Here is an 18,221-nt window from a genome sequence, read left to right as displayed (position 1 = left end):
CCCCTCTCTCTTTCACTCGTGAAATTCATCATCTGAGAGGAAATCGATCAAAGTTCGTTCGTTTCACTTCTAGAAGTTCGTTCGAATTTCGTTTCTTTGGCACCGATGAAATCGATCATGTCAGCATTTCATTTTTTCTTTGGCACCGATCTCAGAACTTAGATCTCAACATTTCATTTTTTCTTTGGCACCGATGAAATCGATCATCTCATCATCGAAAGCAAAGAAAGCACCGATGAAATTGATCAGGTATTCTTTCTTTTTCTTTATTTTTCTTCGTTTCATCGTTTTATTTCGTGTTTTGCATGTGATTCATGGATTTCATTTCAGATCTAAGTTCTATGGAATTGAGTTTTCGTTTTCGGATCTTACATTTTCGTTTAATCGTTTTCAGGCTTGTCCGATGAAGGTTTTCCGGTCATGAACGATCTCCTTTGCACCGCCATCTGAAATTTCGACTGTATATCTGTTTATTAATTGTTTTTTTTTTAGTTTTTTTCAGTTCACTCCCAGATTTTGTATATCGATTTTATTGTTCTGGAGTTATATATCTGTAATTTTATTTAATTGATTTTTTGTAATTTATGTATTCTTTTTTATGTAACATTTATATTCAATCCTTCAATGGCATTTGCAACAGAGCCTCATTCCATTCATAAAATTAATTTTCTTTTCCCTCTCAAAAAAAATTAATTTTTTTAAAAAAAAAATACCAATTTGCGGCGCACGTAACCCAAGGTGCGACGCAAATCACTCATCTGCGTCGCACCCTAGGAGATGTGCGGCGCACATTACGGCTCTATGTTGGCTGGGGAGACCCATCTGCGTCGCACCGTATACAACGTGCGACGCAAATAGCTAGTTAATCTGTGTCGTTTTCGCATACGACGCAGATCATTATTAGGTCATTTGCGTCGAGGCCTGTGCCGTCGGACCCAAGTCCGACGCAAATAGGTGTCCAGGGTCCAACGCAAACCGACCTTTTTGTACTAGTGCAATTTGTCTCGGCCTTCATGTCCCATCCGACGTAGATCTCCGGCCCACCAACCAAATATTTAACCTAAAAACTTCAGCCTTTTACAACGCTTGACCTAAATTCTCACACTTTACTCACCCCGCCACTTCTCACTCTCACTCCATTTCGTTCGTTCCCTTAACCTAAAAACTCTAGCCTCGCATCAGCTCTCAGCCGTCACTCATCTCCTATCTCTCTCTCTCCCTCCTTCACTCCATTTCGTTCGTTCTCATGGGACTTCTCATATCTAACATTCGAAGGTAATTAGTGAACAAGCAGTACCGATTTCATTCTTCGCACTCCAAGAATAAGGTAACTTTCACTAGTGGAAAAAAGCTCAAATGCTCCGGTTAAAAAGCCCACAAATGCTCCGTATTTCACGCGTAGCAGACGTCATGCGAGCATTTGAGCATTTTACAAATGCTCCGGTTGAAACCGGAGCATTTGGTGCCTCAAATGCTCCGGTTGTTCTTGGAAACCGGAGCATATGACTATCAAATGCTCCGGTTATTAAAGGAAAACCGGAGCATTTGCAGTGCAAATGCTCCGGTTTTCCTTAAACAACCGGAGCATTTGCCAAATTTTTTTTTTTTTAAAAAAAAGTAGAGCTTACTACTGATGCTGTACAGCAACAGCAACAAGCAAGCGTCAAGCTATAAAACTATACAGCAGCCATCAGAATACATTAATAACAAGATACAGCAGCATAATACATTAATAAAGAAAACGTTATCTTTTATATTAAACAACAACAACACTAGTAAGAACTAATCAAAGTATAATCCACAATATCATGTATCATATCTAGTTCCTAATCATGTAACTTGAGTATTTTTTTAAAGAGTTCTCAATAGGATGAATACAAAACCATCCTTCATAATAGAATTACCCATACCTATTAGAAGTTAAAGAAATTAATGAATAATAAAGCCAAAAAAAATATTATTTCCCACCATCCAGTGAGGAAATATCAGTGAATCTACTTATTGTTAACACTTACATCACCCACTGTAGCTCCCTTGGCATTATTGAGTAAAGAAATAAGACATTGTCAGTAGAATGTGAAATAACAGCATAGAAAACACCACCATATATCCACCAGCAAAGCTCACTCCGAGCTGCATAGGCTTGCTGCACTCACTCCTGGGGAATAGGAAGAACAATATAAGTTTAGCACCCATTTTATCCAACATATTTTTTTAATTATTGAAAAAAACAAACAGATCATTCAATGATGATAAGAGCAGAAACATGATAAAAAAAATAAGATGGATCAACTTTCCAAAAGGTGGCACAACAGAAATTTGTTTAAAACAAAGAAGTGATGATGCTTATAAGCGGGATATTATGGGTAAAATATTGTGATAGAAACAACCACTCTCAGAACTAAGATATATAAGCACATCACTATTTTCCACTACTGATACAAGAATCGGGTTGATACAACTTTTATTGTATTAGTTATCATCTGAATGAGTCAGACCATTTGATACAATAATCGGGTTGATGCTATTTTTCATTTATTTTCACCACAAGATTTCTGAAGCTGAAAGGCAGTAGAGTAATGAAAGATACAAACAGAGTAGTCAAACATTTTCTTTCAGCCCCTACACACCCTTATAGAAAAGAGGGAAAGAGAGTGGTGAACATATAAGAATTTCAATGATGAGAAATTGAGCATTACAACTTCAGTAAGCACCCTTGCATTAGACACTTCCCGTGTGTCCAAGCAATTCCCTCTACGACAAAATTATATCTAACTTCAAGGTAGATCGACAATACTTAATATATTACATTAACAGTGATAACAGAAACCATGTACAACTACTGTAAAGGTATACTAAACTGCTAAAGTATACAAGTGTACTGTAAACATATAATTTGCGTCACTGGTAGCAGAAGATTACACAATATTCGTATAAGTTACCCAAATGTCAAGTTAAACATAGTCATCCTTGATACAAGTATACAGCCCTCATATCCAACTCAAGAGTCAAGCTTTTAATGGAAGTAAGATAAAAGACAAGTACAACTTAGCACCGGCTATTGATAGATGCCAAACAAGATTTAAACTTCTGTCATGTGAATTTTCAGAGCTTAACCACCTCTTATCCTAAAGAAACACACAACGTTCTTAGATGAAACCATGTAGTCAGCCCCTCACAGCTTCACAAGGCACAATCATGTATAAACAAGCAAGGTTGCGCTCCTAAACCAAACATACTCAAACAACTAAATTTGCAGGTAATAATCAGAAATTCTTCATAAGTTTGTCTCAAGCGCATCAAAATTTAAGTTATTCTATTGTCACTTAAGTATTCTATTCTCACTTGATACCTAAAAAACCAAATGTACTCCTTTGAGACCAAGAAAAGAAACGTAACTTTAACATGCAAGCAAAGCTCATATTTTTGGAAAAGGAGAAAAAAGATAGGGAGATAGGATTTAAAAGAATGTAGGAAAGATGATTGTTGAGATACCAATAGATGAAATCTCAACTGCCCATCTTCTCCAATTAATATTGCAGGGAATTCTTTCAGCATAGAGAATATGATCACTGCGTAATACTGATAAGTGACAACACAGTCCCTGCTATCTTCAACCCCTCCAAAAGAGGAATCGACAAAACATACCAGCAGAAAACGACCCCAAAATATCAATATGATGGGTTTCTGTTTGGGGGGTGTTGATTTATAATATCATCAAATGTTATGAAGCAGACGTTCCACACTTCGTAAACCCATTACTTGTCTACTATTTAAAAATAAAGGTAACGGAAAGATAATTAAAATGATAAGAAATTATCAGAATGACGGCTGCGCAAAAACCAAAAAAAGGAATGAAACACCAACCGTCCATCTGTCATAACTGATGCAGGAACTCTTTCAGCATAGAGCGCATTTAAAACTTACAGCACAACATAAATCACAGTATCAATCAGAGAATACTTGCTATTCTCAACCTTTTTAGGGGAGAAAATATCATACTTACAATTTTAAGTGGTAGCGCTTGCTCCTAACATAATATACTAGTACAACATCATCATATAGTGAGAGCCACGATCTTTTAGAAAATGGATTCTTGTTATAAAGTGCATAATATATCTCCATATAGGCCCATAAGCTGCGAGAAATATGAACGGAGAGTGTTCGTTTAAGAAACTTTTTCTTTGGAAGTCACAGATGTTCAACCTCCCCACATAACATAGATGCCATACTCTTTAGAGATGTTAGCTTATAAGCACACCAACACCCAAAAGGATAGTCATAAGAAGTGAACATGTGCATTCATGCTTGTTTACTTACATAGAGAAATGCTTTGAGCAGTTTTAAACCACACGCAGTAATAAAACAATTCAGAAACACAACTTTATGAAGTGATGATCATCTGGCTACATGACTTTATTCCAAACCCAAAAAAACAAAGAAAAAGCTACACAACATAGCGTTCTTCCGAAACAATAGAGCCAAAGCATCACATGTCAAATTCTGCAAATACATAACAGGAGTAGCACATGAAATCCTGAACATATAAAATTAAATGATGATCCTGAACATATAAAATTAAATGATGATCCTGAACAAAGAGTTAACACCTAGATTAGTTTCCATATATGGACAGAAGCAAATTAAGCATCACCCACCCAATTTAATCTCCCCCATTGAACAATATCAAATCACATTCAGTCATGAAAAATAACCAGAACATGAAATAGGAAAAGCTCTATTTAACTAAACATCAACCAAAACAAATTATAGGAAAATAGAAAAAAAAGTTATTATTTAAAAGAGATGTAAAAACTATTACCTAGACTCTCAAACTCCACTTAATATGGCTTCTTTATTGTCTAAAAAGGCATTGCTCTATGTTGTTTCCAGCCTGAAAAGTCTTTACTCAGAGGAATTGAAGCCGAAATCGGCATTGGCGACAATGCAGCCGTCACAGCACCACCAGGGCCATACTTCCTAGGGCCTACCTCTCTTCTTCTTCATATCAGAAGGGGGTACTCCTGTCATATGAACTGGTGGAGCAGCAACTACCATAGTCCATCAAGAAACAAGTAAACCATCGAAAAATCAAAATTCGCTCAAAGTAAGCATGGCAAACTGATATTCACTCAAAGTGGTATCATCATCAGAATCAAAAATCAGTCAAAGTCCCACAAACTCCAGTAAACCATCGAAAAATCAACCATCTTCGAAATCAAACATCAAAATCCCTAATCCTTCATAAATTAGATTGATAACTTCACGACCAAAAATCATACAAGTTTATAAAAATCAAGTCACGAAACCTAAAACAGACGCACTAATAGAAAGTCAAATATGGCAAACTGATATTCGCGAATTAAACAAAATAAATGAAGAATCAATTCACAAAACCTAAAAAAATGCACTAACATAAAGTCAATGTTACCTTCAGATCTGAGAACAAGGAGAGAGAAAGCAAGAATTAGGGTTACCTTCAGATCTAACGACATCAACGAAGAGTTTGCCGACGATACCAACTCGTGGTGGGGCGGTGGTTAGGTCACCCACTCGTTGTTCTGTGCTTGGTTTGTTTGATCCGTGGGAGGTGATGATAGAGGAAGAGGTGCCACTGGAGCGAGTCGAGTCGGGGAAGGATTTGAGGGCGAGGATGTATGCGAGGTTGAGTAAGGAGAACTCGCTTGTGAGTGATCGAGTTGACTCAGTGAGTTCTGGGCCTGATTTTGGGTAGGTTTCTGAATTGGTTCAGTGATTGATGAAGATTTTTTTCGGAGGGTGAATTAACTGATTACTGAATTGTTATTTTCTGAATGTGAATATGAAGACGAATTTCAACTTTTCATTTCGGTGTAAATATTTTCTGAAAACAAAAAAAATGGAGGAAAAAGAAGAGGTAAAATGAAATGTCTCCTATTTTGTGGGCTGCTTTTTCGGGAGAGATAGCTTGAAAATATGATTCTGCAGCGGCGGCAGGATGCAGCGGTTACTTCGAAGAAACAGATCGAGAGTGAGTGAAGAGGGGAGGAGAGAGAAAGAGAAGCAGATCGAGAGAAGTGGAGAGGGAAAGAGAAAGAGAACAGTGAGAGGGGGAATAGTTTTTAGACTTTGCATCCCAACTTAAGTATTAAATTCCTTTAAAAAAAAAATATTAAATTAGTTAAATGCTTGGGTTGTTTTTAAAAACCCGAGCATTTGTGAATTTTTCTTTATAATTTTCCAAAAGCTTGTCAAATGCTCGGGTTGTTAAAACAACCCAAGCATATGTAAAGTAGCAAAAGAGGTTTTTTCTACTAGTGTTTGTTTATTTTTTCTTTTTCTTTTATTTCACCTGTCTAAATTTTTCGTTATTTGTCATTTTTTCCAGACCTCCTCTTTTTTTTCAATTTCGTCTGTGCTGACATTTCTTCGCTTTCTTCGTCAACTCAATAAAAAAAAAAGGCAGGCATTTCCCAGTTCGAACTTCCAGAAAATTTGACAAAGAACAAATGTAGAAGAGCGAGAAGATAATTGAAGAAGAACGAGGAGTTCAAACAAAATGACGGAAAATTTGCTGATTTAGATCTGATTTTGTTTTTTTAGGTTCAAATTTTTATCTTCGTTTTGTATTTTTTAGATCCGACAAAGAACAAAATTGAAGAAAAATAATATTTTATTTTCGTTCAATTTTTAGATTCAATTTAGTTTTATTTTTGTTCAATTTTTAGGTTCAATTTCGTTTTATTTTCGTTCAATTTTTATGTTCAATTTCGTTTTATTTTCGTTTAGTTTTTAGATCTGATTTCGTTTTATCGCATTCATGTGTTTCATTCTGTTTTGACATTTTGTATTTCATTCTTGTTGGGTTCGATTCTGGTATAATATAAATTTGAATTATATGAATAAGCCAGTGAGTTAATGATGAATTGACTTTTTGTTTTTTTTTCTGAAAAATGACCCATTTGCATCAGAAGTGGCCCTCAATCCGACGCAAATCCTACTTTTTAAAAAAAAATGAAACATATGGGTCGCACATAACCCAGGGTGCGATGCAGATGAGTGATTTGCGTCGCCCTTTTGGCTATGTGCGACACCAATTCCCCTTCTTTGTTGGGCTGGGGAGAGCCATATGTGTCGCACCATATACAACGTGCAATGCAAATAGCTAAACGATCTGCGTTGTTTCCGCATACGACATAGATCTATTATAGGTCATCTGCATCGAGACCTGTGTCGTCGGACCCATGTCCGATGCAAATAGTGGTCCTAGGTCCGACGCAAATCAACATTTCTCTACTAGTGTATTAAAAACAACCTACTCAATTAGATCAACCAACCCCACCACATCTTTCGAACTTTCTGCTTTCTCTCATTTTCTCTCCCTGTTCTTCAACCCTAACCCAGAAACCCTAGAAATTGGGTTCCCGAACCTACATGTCCTCCTCTCCTCTTCAACCTTAAACACGAAATTTGAATTATGGCCCATAATTTCATCCCTAATTTGAGTCCCTTAACTAATGCGTTGTTCGAGACAAATGATGATGTGGAAAAATCAAGGACAATTATGACTGCTTCAAATGGAGATCTCGTGGCCATGACAATTTTACGGAAGCAGAGGTGCGAAAAATCATGTGGGTCCCAACGCGAAAAAGGCTCTCGGATCTGCTTTAGAGGAGTAGATGGCGGAGATGAAGGTATTTCATTTAGGGGGAGCGAGCCCTAAATTACCACCCTTGATTGTGGAAAACACCAAAGATGATATATTGACTGGCAGATCTTAGAAGATTTTATGGATAAGGATGACTCATCATACGAGGGTGGCCATGAGATTATAGATGTCGATAGTTAGGAGGAGGAACATGAAACGATATTAGGGTTTCCAGTGAGGGTGATATAGTTAAGAAATGGAGAAGGATTCTTTGATAGAGGATGTGGTAGAGGAAGGGAAAGAAGGAATTATTGTGTTCGGTGGTCGTATATGTTGAGATCTTGCAATGAGATTTACAAGTTACTGAAAGAGGATTGTGAGAAAGAGGAAAAAAGAAAGGTGGTAGTTGAGGATAAAGGGAAAGAGGTGATTATGGATAAAGGGAAAAAGGTGGTTATGGATACAGGGAAGGGTGCTTCCTATAGAGGGTAGGATGAGGATAGTGGTATGTGGCCTGGCTGCAGGCCAGCAAGTGAAGAGGCTTTTGGGAAAATAAAGGTGAGTTGTTCCCCTGTGCCACAAGATAAGGTTTATTGCAGCAGAACCCCATTTCCGCCTATCAAACATGCCCATGAAGAATAGGGTTTGGCCATGGAAGCAAATTAATGAGGATGAATGGGATCCTCAATTATTGTTGAAGTTCATGAGGGACATGTCTTTGCATTTAGGAATAACTATATGTGAATGAGTCTCTTATAAGACAACAATATTTTTTTTGGTTATTTTAACTTCTTTACCTCTTATGATCATTTCACTTGTTGCTTTCAATTTAACTTTTTTGTCCCGTAAATGTGATGAGTCCCTGAATAATGATGTTGATGGACCCCTATTAGTCTGCTAAGGTTGTTGGCTTATGATGTTAATGCTTGATTGATCAAACTCATGCTTATGTGATATGCATTCCCGGATTAATGGTTGCACCTAATTTGGTTAGTCCCCTACTTGGTTGGATTTTTAGAGTTGTAGTTCAGAGTCCCTGATCACCACCTAGTCCAGATAATGAAGTGACTTAATAACTCTAAAATAAAGTTTGATCTGCTCCAAAATTAACACTCTGGACGTACCAAACCTTGTTTACAATGAGTTAAATCAAGATACCCCTGATGCATTCATAGAGGTGAAATGATGAGCAATATTTGTTGCTATTATGATGTTGTTAGCTTATGATGTTAATGCTTCATCGGTTAAGTTCCTACTTGTATCAAATGCATTCATTGATCCATGATTTCAATAAGATTAGTCCCCTACTTGGTTGGATGGTTTAGTGTTGTGGTTGGTAGTCCCTTATCTCCAACTAATCCAGATGAAGAAGGGAATCATTAACTCTGAAAAAAAGATTTAATTTTCTCTATAGTTAACCCTGTTAAGGTATCAAACCTTGCTTTCAATGAGTTAAATCAAGATATCCCTGATGAATTCATATAGGACCACATTGAACATAAGCATTAATTGAAACAAGCTAAAATTAAACTTCACTGCATTAAATTTGACTGCAGCTACAAACCTAAGTTTATATGCATACCATTAATATGTACAAAAGTTCATTTGATTACCTAAGTTTATTTACATACTAATTAAATACACAAAAGTTGGTATGCATCTACCTATACCATTTCAATACACAAAAAGTTGATGCATGTCCATCAAATTTCAGTTTACAAAAAAGATAATGCATATTAATTGACACTATTAGGATAAGGTTTTATGCAGCAGTCAAACCTGTTTTGTAGCAATGAGAAGAAAAACTTGCATGTGTCATCTTGTTACATTCATCATGACTCTCACACCCACTAGTCTGCACACACCTCAAAAAACTTCATTAGATCATCTTGAACTAACTTAAAGTTGTGATCTAAATAGTCCAATGCTCCATCAATCACTTCCTCATCAACAGTGACATTTTTTGGCAGGAGTCTCAACCTTTCGAATCTTATCTTCCCATGGTGATGTTTCTTATAGTTGTTTCCCCCTTTGATGTATAAATTTCAACCATCACATATTGTAGTTGTAACTATGTGTACTTTAACACATCTGGATTAAAGGATTCATATGATGCTTGCACTTTCTCATTCAAGTCATCAATGTTCTCTTAGAAAATGACCTATGCTACAATGCTTGTATGACACTAAAGAAACCTCGATTTAAAATGTTAAGATAAAGGGATTGGGGGGATGACATACCAGCTTGATGTTGAATCCATTCCTTGTGGCTGCTTCCATGAAAGTTGGATAAGTTGGTTGAATATGTGGGCTACATTACTTGTTTGAATACATTGTCTTTTGGAAGATGACCAAGCCATTTTTTGCATGATTTATGGTATTACTTTATTGATAATAACATCTCTCGTGACCCTTTTGGTGAAATTCTCTATTGGTTTGGTCTCAATATTAATAGTGCACGCAACTCTGTTTTTAATTGTTTTCTTTGTTGCAAATTTGTTTTTGCTTGTTTATTTTCTTTGTTGCAACCCTTTCCACAAAAGTTTAGATACCGATTTTGCCATCATAAATCACGTTTCCATCTGTGGTATATAGTGGCCTTGAAGTGACAGCCACAAACATTATATTGCCTTGATCTTGAACCTATTTGACTGTGTGCATATGTATGGGTCATCTTCCTTAGGCAATAAGTATAATCATCTCATGTCTTGATTTAGATAAAACCATTTTTCATTGATGTGAACAACATTTTCCATTCTTCCAAACACTGCTTAATAGTGGTGTTTACTTAGTTGACAAGTGTATGAATATTGTTGGCTTCAACTTAATTTTTGGAGGTCACAATTCCCTCCCAAAATTTTTGGGAGATTTCTGCTTTGTTATAGCTGACGTTACAACAATAAAAATTTATGTTCTTGAGGGAAATATTCCTCTAATATTTGCCACGTAATATTTAAGCTTTTTGGAAAGTGTACAATTTGCGGTCCGGTGTTTTGGAGGAAAATGCTCCCTCCCATTACAACAACGATTTTGAAGGATACAACAAAAGAAGAAATCCTGCCTCCCACATAATCAACCACCACCCATTAACCCTCAAAAGTTATGTGGTCCCAAATATTCTCGCCACAACTTTACCACTAATTTTTGTCCCCACCACTTTATTAACAATATCCCCGAAACTTTAGTCACGCACCCCTTAACACCCTAAAGAAAAAATTGCCTCAGAGTTCGTAAAACCAAAAGTATAGCATCTTATTTGATATGGAGGAAGTACATATTTTTAATTGGTCAAAACTGTATTTTATTTGTTATACTATTTTTAATTATATATATAACCGATTCTTTTAAGTTGACAATGTTACAAATAGAACTAACTTGTTGTTGCTACACAATAACATATTTGTACATGTAGTCACTTAATCTTGTCTCCCCATTCAAGGATACAATGATTAAACATACCGTGGTATTAATTGGTCTGATCCAAGGGAAAAGCATTCTAATGAGCCATTCAAAATCATTTTGAAAAGTGTTAAAGTCCTATTTTAAAGCCCAATTAATTATTCATGATAATTAATTGTATTTTGATCCCAATCATTTGAAAAGCCCATTAATTGTTTAATAATAATTAGTTAAATAAAAAATTAGATTTTTTCCCCATAAAATTACATTTCCGAAATTAAAGAATAACATAAAATCTTTTAAAAGCGGTATTAGAAAAGCTGGCAAAAGCACGTTAGGAGTCGGGTTGGTGCACCTGACGCACGTCTATGCATCAGGCGCAACTTTCTGCACCCGTGTCAGGTGCAATAATCTGCATCTAACACGTGGATCTCTGCATGAGACGCGACGTTTCTTTCTTTTCCAAAACGCGCAGCACATGTACGCTTTCTACTAGTCATGCCGCATCATGCGCTTGACAAGTAGACTCAACTAGTGTGTGATGCGCATTGTCGTTTTCCCTACATAAGCTTGATTTCCGTACAGATTCAAGGACGAATTTTTCATAACACTCGACGAATAATTTACGAATACCACTCTACGAACTACAAAACTTCCCTAAAGAATTTATACCTTTCAAGCACAAACACGTTCCCATCTACATCCTTTTCGAATTTCAGATTTTTAGGTTGTCAATTTCGCAGACTCAAGCCATGGTATAATCCTGAGGGTACTTAAATAAATTCTCTGTTTTGATATTGAAGTTACTAACTTTTTTCCTTCCTGATGTATATCTTTAATATTAAATCGTTCTACTGTATATTCTAATCCCTTTTCTATATTTATATCCATATTATTATTATTTCCTGCCTATGCTTATTATATGTTTACCTGATTATTCTATACATGTTATATGATTGTTTTATGCATTATTTTTATCACCCTCGTGTTATTTTTGCTAATCAAGACCAAAAGAATTGTTTTAATATTATTCATATTAACTTGGACAACATGTTAGGGTCCCTGTAAATTTATTGCATATCAACATATCACTAAAAAAATAGGCTTTTTATGTGTTTCTTGACCTAGCCTAGACTAATTATTTTTAGGGTGCTTAAAAAATCCAATTGGTTATCCTTTAACATAAACAATGACATGAGTCGATATTTAGTAGAGGCCAGCAGTGGGGAACATGGTTCCTGACTGTGTACCCTCACACTCGAAGTCGATTATTGGTTCATTTTAACCATTTATGGAGTCTATACAGGGAAATCTACATTGGACAAGTCGCTAATTTGTCCCTACGATTTTTCAAAATCCAATTAGGTTTATGAGTCTTTCTACAAAGACTTGTTGGTGACTTCAAAACACTTTCAATACAAAAAACTTTTATAGTAGGATTGTCAAATAAAATACGCGCTCATCCCGCGCAAGAGAATAAAAACACGCCTACAATTGACAACTCCACTAGAGATGATTTTAAAAATTTAAATGAGTGGGTGAAATTCGAAACATACGATTTATACTATATTTATGCATTAGAATGACTTTAGTATTGTACATATGCATGGATATTTTTTAAACGACTGTAAGGATAATTTAATTTGCCTCATTAGCACATGTTCTATGTGTGAGGTCACCCCCGAGGGGTTTGCGCTTTGTCCTTCCAAAAAGCTTCCTTAGCGATAGTGTAAGATCTTAGTTATAAGCAAACCTACCCAACCATGGCAATGTTCTCTTTTTCCTGACTTGAGAACAGGAGTTCGCCTTACACGTGACCACCTCATTAAGAAGGAGTAAGCGTGGGATCAATCTCTTAGTCATGGACCCTTCAGACTGAATTTGAACCTGACCAATAGTCTCAAAATTAGAATAAAACTTTAGGTTGGAACTTTTGCATCCATGTTATATGACATTTGCCTGTGATTGCAATTTTTACCTGTTATTATCTTGTCAAATTGTCACTGTTATGCGTCGTTCCTAAAAATCGTGTCTAAACAACATCGTCAATCGGCCAAAAACTTCGCCTAAATCCCCGATAAACATGTATGGGGAGTAGTGCATTGAGCACATTAAGTTACGCCTAGCGCACCACTCCTGCGCCAGACGCACGATTGTGCACTGCGCGCAGCAATGCTGCGTGACATGCAGTCTTTACATAGCATGTTTTTCCTTGATTTATTGGTCGTGGTGGTCGATCTTATGTTCTGTCCTAACTAAAAAAAATCAGTCTTTTCTTGCAAGTGACAGCCTGTCCTAAAAAAAAGTGCATCTATGAAAGTGGTAATAGTAGAGTTAGAATTTTCATGCATGCCTATCTTCTCCCTGCTTTGCTTCTACCTAATGTTCCCTATCAATTTTATCCAATCATATTAAACCAATTCAAAAAACATACATTTTTCGAGATCAATCCACACCCATTTCTATTCTACACTTTTTCAAAAGCATTCAATAAACTGCATCACACAAGACATTTACGAAAAAAACATTTTCAAAATTAATCAATCATCTTTTCCTAACAAGAGATAAAACAAGGGGTGCATTTTAAAAAACGAATTTCAAAAATTCATACGATCCAAACAAGCCCCTTCAATCCATTTGCATTCATTATAGGCTCATATGCATTAGAGTCCATTTTCCATTCATCATAGGCCCGTCTAATTTGATTCCATACATTTATTAGAATTAGAGTCTATTTTAGGCTCATAAAAGTCTAGTTCATTTCAGAATCTAGGCTCATCTGCATCTTTATGTCAAGTCTTGTCCAAGTCTATTCCAGATCCATTCCAATCTAAGTCTAAGTTTAGTCCAATCCAAATCTCAGGTCCATTTAGGCTCAATTCATTCCTTAGGTCGAGTTTGAATCATATGTTAACCCTAGTCAGTCTTCGAACTATGAAAGTTCAGTCTTAGTACTGAAAAATTTTCATAGGTCTAGTTTGCATTATATGTAAACCTTAGTCAGTCTTCAAATTATATATAAGCCTAGTCTTAGGAGTATAAATTTTTTTTAGGTCTAGCTTGCATTATATGTAAATCCTAGTCAGTATTTGGTCTATAAAAGTTCAATATTATGACTATAAATGTTCCGTCTCAGGAATATAAAATTTTCCTAGGTCTAGTTTGCATTATATGTAAACTCGAGTCAGTAGTCGGTCTATAAAAGTTCAGTTTTAGGACTATAAAATTTCCATTGGTCTAGTTTGCAATATATGTAAATCATAGCCAGTCTTTGGACTATAAAAGTTCAGTATTAGGACTAGAAATTTTCCTTAGGTCCATCTGGCATTACATGTAAACCCTAGTCAGTCTCCGACCTATAAAAGTTCAGTTTTAGGACTACGAAATTTCTCTAGGCCTAGTTTGAATTGTATGTAAATCCTAGTCAGTCTACGGACTATAAAAGTCAGTCTTCACACTATAAAATTTCAGTCTTAGGTATAAGATTTTCCTAGGTCTAGTTTGCATTATATGTAAACCGTAGTCAGTCTATGGACTGTAAAAGCTAAGTCTACAGACTACGAAAGTTCATCCCCTAAGTTTAAACACCTTTGCTTTTCTACCGTGCTTTGGGTGTAGTTTGCTTATTGTAAGTGCAAAGTCTAGTACTCAACAAAGTCCAATCGTTCAGCGTGCTCGCATAGGCTAATCTAGTTTAGTTCACATCTGCATAGGCATATAGTTAGGCCCATGTCGCCATCATAACCATAATCATACCCATTTCTAATCGTTTCCCATTCCCGTTTCCACCTTCATATTAATTGCTCATCTTCAAATTCCATTTCTCCATCCCTCATTTCCATTTCTCATTTCAAAAATTATTTCTGAAAATTTACGATCTCATCCAATTTATGTTAAGGACAGGTCATGAGATTATAACTTGGGAATGTCCAACGAAGAGGCAACAAGGTCGAACTACTCCCATATTCATCAAGCGTATCCTAACCTTTTCTGATAAATCCTTTGGCTCTTCTAAATCATCATCTGAGATGGGGGATACTAATGAACATCTCAGTGTCATTATGGTTGTCATTACACTAATGAAATCTCTTCTTGAGTAACGATACCAAGACATTAAGGCACTGACAGGGAAATTAACTAAAGAAGGCGAACAAGGAACACTCCACCACCACCAACACCTCCAATCAAGACCAACATGGATTTGAGGTTTGCAGAATTCGAGCAATTGATCCAGTCAATTCCTATACTCGAGAGTGAGGCTCATGGTCATGACATCATTGCTCCTGAACTAAGGGACAAGCTACCTAAAAATGTAACATTGGATGACCTTCCAAAATTCAAGGGGGTCGAAGACCCATATGATCATTTGAGAGATTTCTCCATCTCTATGGCTCCCAAGGGCATAAGCAAGGACCCGTTTGATTATGTCTTTCCCTTGACCTTGGATGATCATCCATCCAAGTGGTTCAGATCATTGAATATGATCAAACTAAATGACTGGGACTATACTAGAGAAGAGTTACATAAACAATATATATACAATACTCAACTTCCTATTGGCATGCGTGAGTTGGAGTTAACTAAACAAAACTCCAAAGAAGACTTCCTTAACAGGTGGAGGGGAAAAGCTGCACAAATGACTAACATGCTATCTTAAGAGGATCAAGTCTGGATGCAGATCCGTAATCTACAGCCTAAGTACAGAGACATATTAGATTCCAACCCATAGAGTCTTTCACGAAGCTCCATAATGTAGGTTTTATGATTAAAGAAAAGGTACAAGCCAATAAGATAAGGGTTTCAACGACAACAATTCTTTCAAGAAGAGTAACAATAACCCTTCCAGCTCTAAAGGTAATAATGTCAATGCCCCAACTATTGAAAAGTGAGGCTATCAAAAGCCTCAAAGAACATTCACTCTATTGGGCATGCCTCTAAAATAAGCCTTCACTAGGCTTAACGCAAAAGGATCAATACAGCCTATCGGTGCCACTCCAGACCCTACACCTAAAAATAGATCTAGTAAATAAAATCCTGATGCCTACTGCAAGTACCACCAAGAGAATGGACACCCAACATTTGCATGTTGGGCCTTAAAGAATACTCTGCAAGACATGGTTGATAGTGGTAGACTTCCAATTCTGCCAGCAGCAAAAGTTAGCAAGAACAACAACCCCTTGGACGTCGTGTCAACAGTGCAGGGGGTTAGTCATCTAGCGCTGGTCTTCTAGGTTGAGTCGGATAGTCCCTCCCCTAGCTCCTTCATTTCCTTTCTTATCGGGTCTAAATAATTTAGGACTTTATTTCCAATAAGACTTGTTCTATTCATTTTCAATTAATAAAATAATCGCACTTTCATTTTCAATTTCACAAGCCTTCCATCATTTTATATATGCTTCTAATTCGATGATGCAACATAAATCACCTAATGATATTGACTAATAAAAAAATTCTGAAAAAAAAAACGAAATGAAAAAAAAAATGAACATACTTTGGATCAAGAGTTATTTCCCTATTCCCTCCATCATCCTTTAAGCCATCATCCCTATTAGCCAAACTATCCATTCAACAGCCAAACACCGCAAATTTCGTTCAAAGCCTTGCAATACCCTAAACCTATAGCTTGCATGCAAGCCCTACTACATAAAAAAGAATTAATGCCAGGCAAAGACAAAAAAAAATCAAAGTGCGACGAAAAGATAAAAAATAAAATTGATCCAAAGGAAAAAAGAAAAAAAAAAGTCAAGCTAGGGGAGCTTGCACACAAGTTGTACCCCTCATTCAAATCCTTCAAACCTTAACCATATAATCCAAATTTGTGATCCTCCATTAGTCCAACCAATTAAACCTTCATCTAAATCAAGCCTTAAACCTTTCAACCTTTAAACAACCCTAACTCCTTTTTCAAGGTATGTCCAATACCGTTAGGCTGAAAACCCGAAAGGACGACCTAGGCAAAAGTTAGGACACATAAAATACTATAAAAAAAAAATTAGATCGAGAACTACGAATGATCTGATTCCGCAAGGATACGTACAAATCCTCATCTCGAGGTTCGACGGCTTCAATAAAATGAATCCGCAAGGATACGAATGGTCTAATGATTTAACCTTCTAGAATTCAGGAGCATATGCTTTCTAGATTCCGACATAGACTCGAGTCTAAACCTAGCCTCATTAAAACATTTTCCCGCCTTCATCCATTTAGGTCAAAAATTTAAACATTTTATTTTTTAATCCAATCTTTCCTTTCCCTTGAAGGACTCGCTGACAATTTCATGGTTTATGACGATATTTGACTTTGCCTATATCAACTTTCCAAAGACGAATCTCGGGTGATAACTTTCAACGTTCAAGACTAAACAACTACATTACAATATCAGATAAAGTACATGATAAATTCAAGACAAGCTCACCCAAAGTGGGGGCTTCCTATGTGTGGTAGTTCCTACAATTCAAATCAAACTCTCAAAGAGATAAAATCCGTGGACCTCGTTTACGGACTCGATTATCCACAAAATATAGTTTTCGAAAACTATTCTTTCTATTTCTGATCATTCTATTTTTACATATACTGATCATCCTAGCCTTGTGAAATCCTGACATTGCATTCCATTTCATACATCATAGCCTTGCAAAATCATGACCTTGCATTGCATTGAATACATGCTAGTCTTGCATAACTGTGACCTTGCATGATGTGTCATCCCTTAGCTTTGCATAACCTTAATCCTTACATAGCATCTCATGCATCCATAGAGTGTCTAAGTTTGCATCTTCACATCATTATGTGCTTATCTGAGTTGTTTGCACCTATCTGCTAACATCTTCTTATGCATGTATTCAGATTGCTTGTAGTTATTGTCTTGCATACTAACCTTGTTTTGCAAAGACCGACGTATATAGATTAGTTACTAACTACATAGCGTTTAGAATCATTCTCCGTCTCGACAATGTATACTTTGACTTTCGATTTTCTGAACCTCATCAGTCAAAGTGGGGGCTTTTGTAGACACACAACCGTATCTCCTCATTTAATGATATAAAGATAAAACAAACTGTGGTCTTAATTGGTCCGACCCAAGGGTTGAGTAGTTTAAAAAGCCATTGAAAACCATTTCAAAAAACATTAAAGTCCTATGTTAAGGCCCAATTAATTATTCATGATAATTAATTGTATTATGAGCCCAATCATTT

The 18,221-nt window shown here is 36.3% G+C and overlaps 1 long non-coding RNA gene and 1 other non-coding gene across 2 annotated transcripts; both read right to left on the bottom strand.

Annotated features, from left to right (window-relative positions):
* Positions 1-1,733: 1,733 nt before the first annotated feature.
* On the bottom strand, positions 1,734-6,095 carry LOC104901051 (uncharacterized). The gene is made up of 3 exons (XR_791136.3): positions 5,478-6,095; positions 4,823-5,051; positions 1,734-2,158 (listed from the first exon to the last, which is right to left on the bottom strand). It is a non-coding gene; the product is annotated as an uncharacterized LOC104901051 (long non-coding RNA).
* LOC125494137 (small nucleolar RNA snoR135) lies at positions 3,467-3,611 on the bottom strand. The gene has a single exon (XR_007270533.1). It is a non-coding gene; the product is annotated as a small nucleolar RNA snoR135 (small nucleolar RNA).
* Positions 6,096-18,221: the final 12,126 nt, after the last annotated feature.

The sequence above is a fragment of the Beta vulgaris genome, chromosome 8, assembly GCF_026745355.1.
Source record: "Beta vulgaris subsp. vulgaris cultivar EL10 chromosome 8, EL10.2, whole genome shotgun sequence".
Lineage (NCBI taxonomy): Eukaryota > Viridiplantae > Streptophyta > Magnoliopsida > Caryophyllales > Amaranthaceae > Beta > Beta vulgaris.
This window is presented reverse-complemented; position numbering and strand designations above follow the sequence as displayed.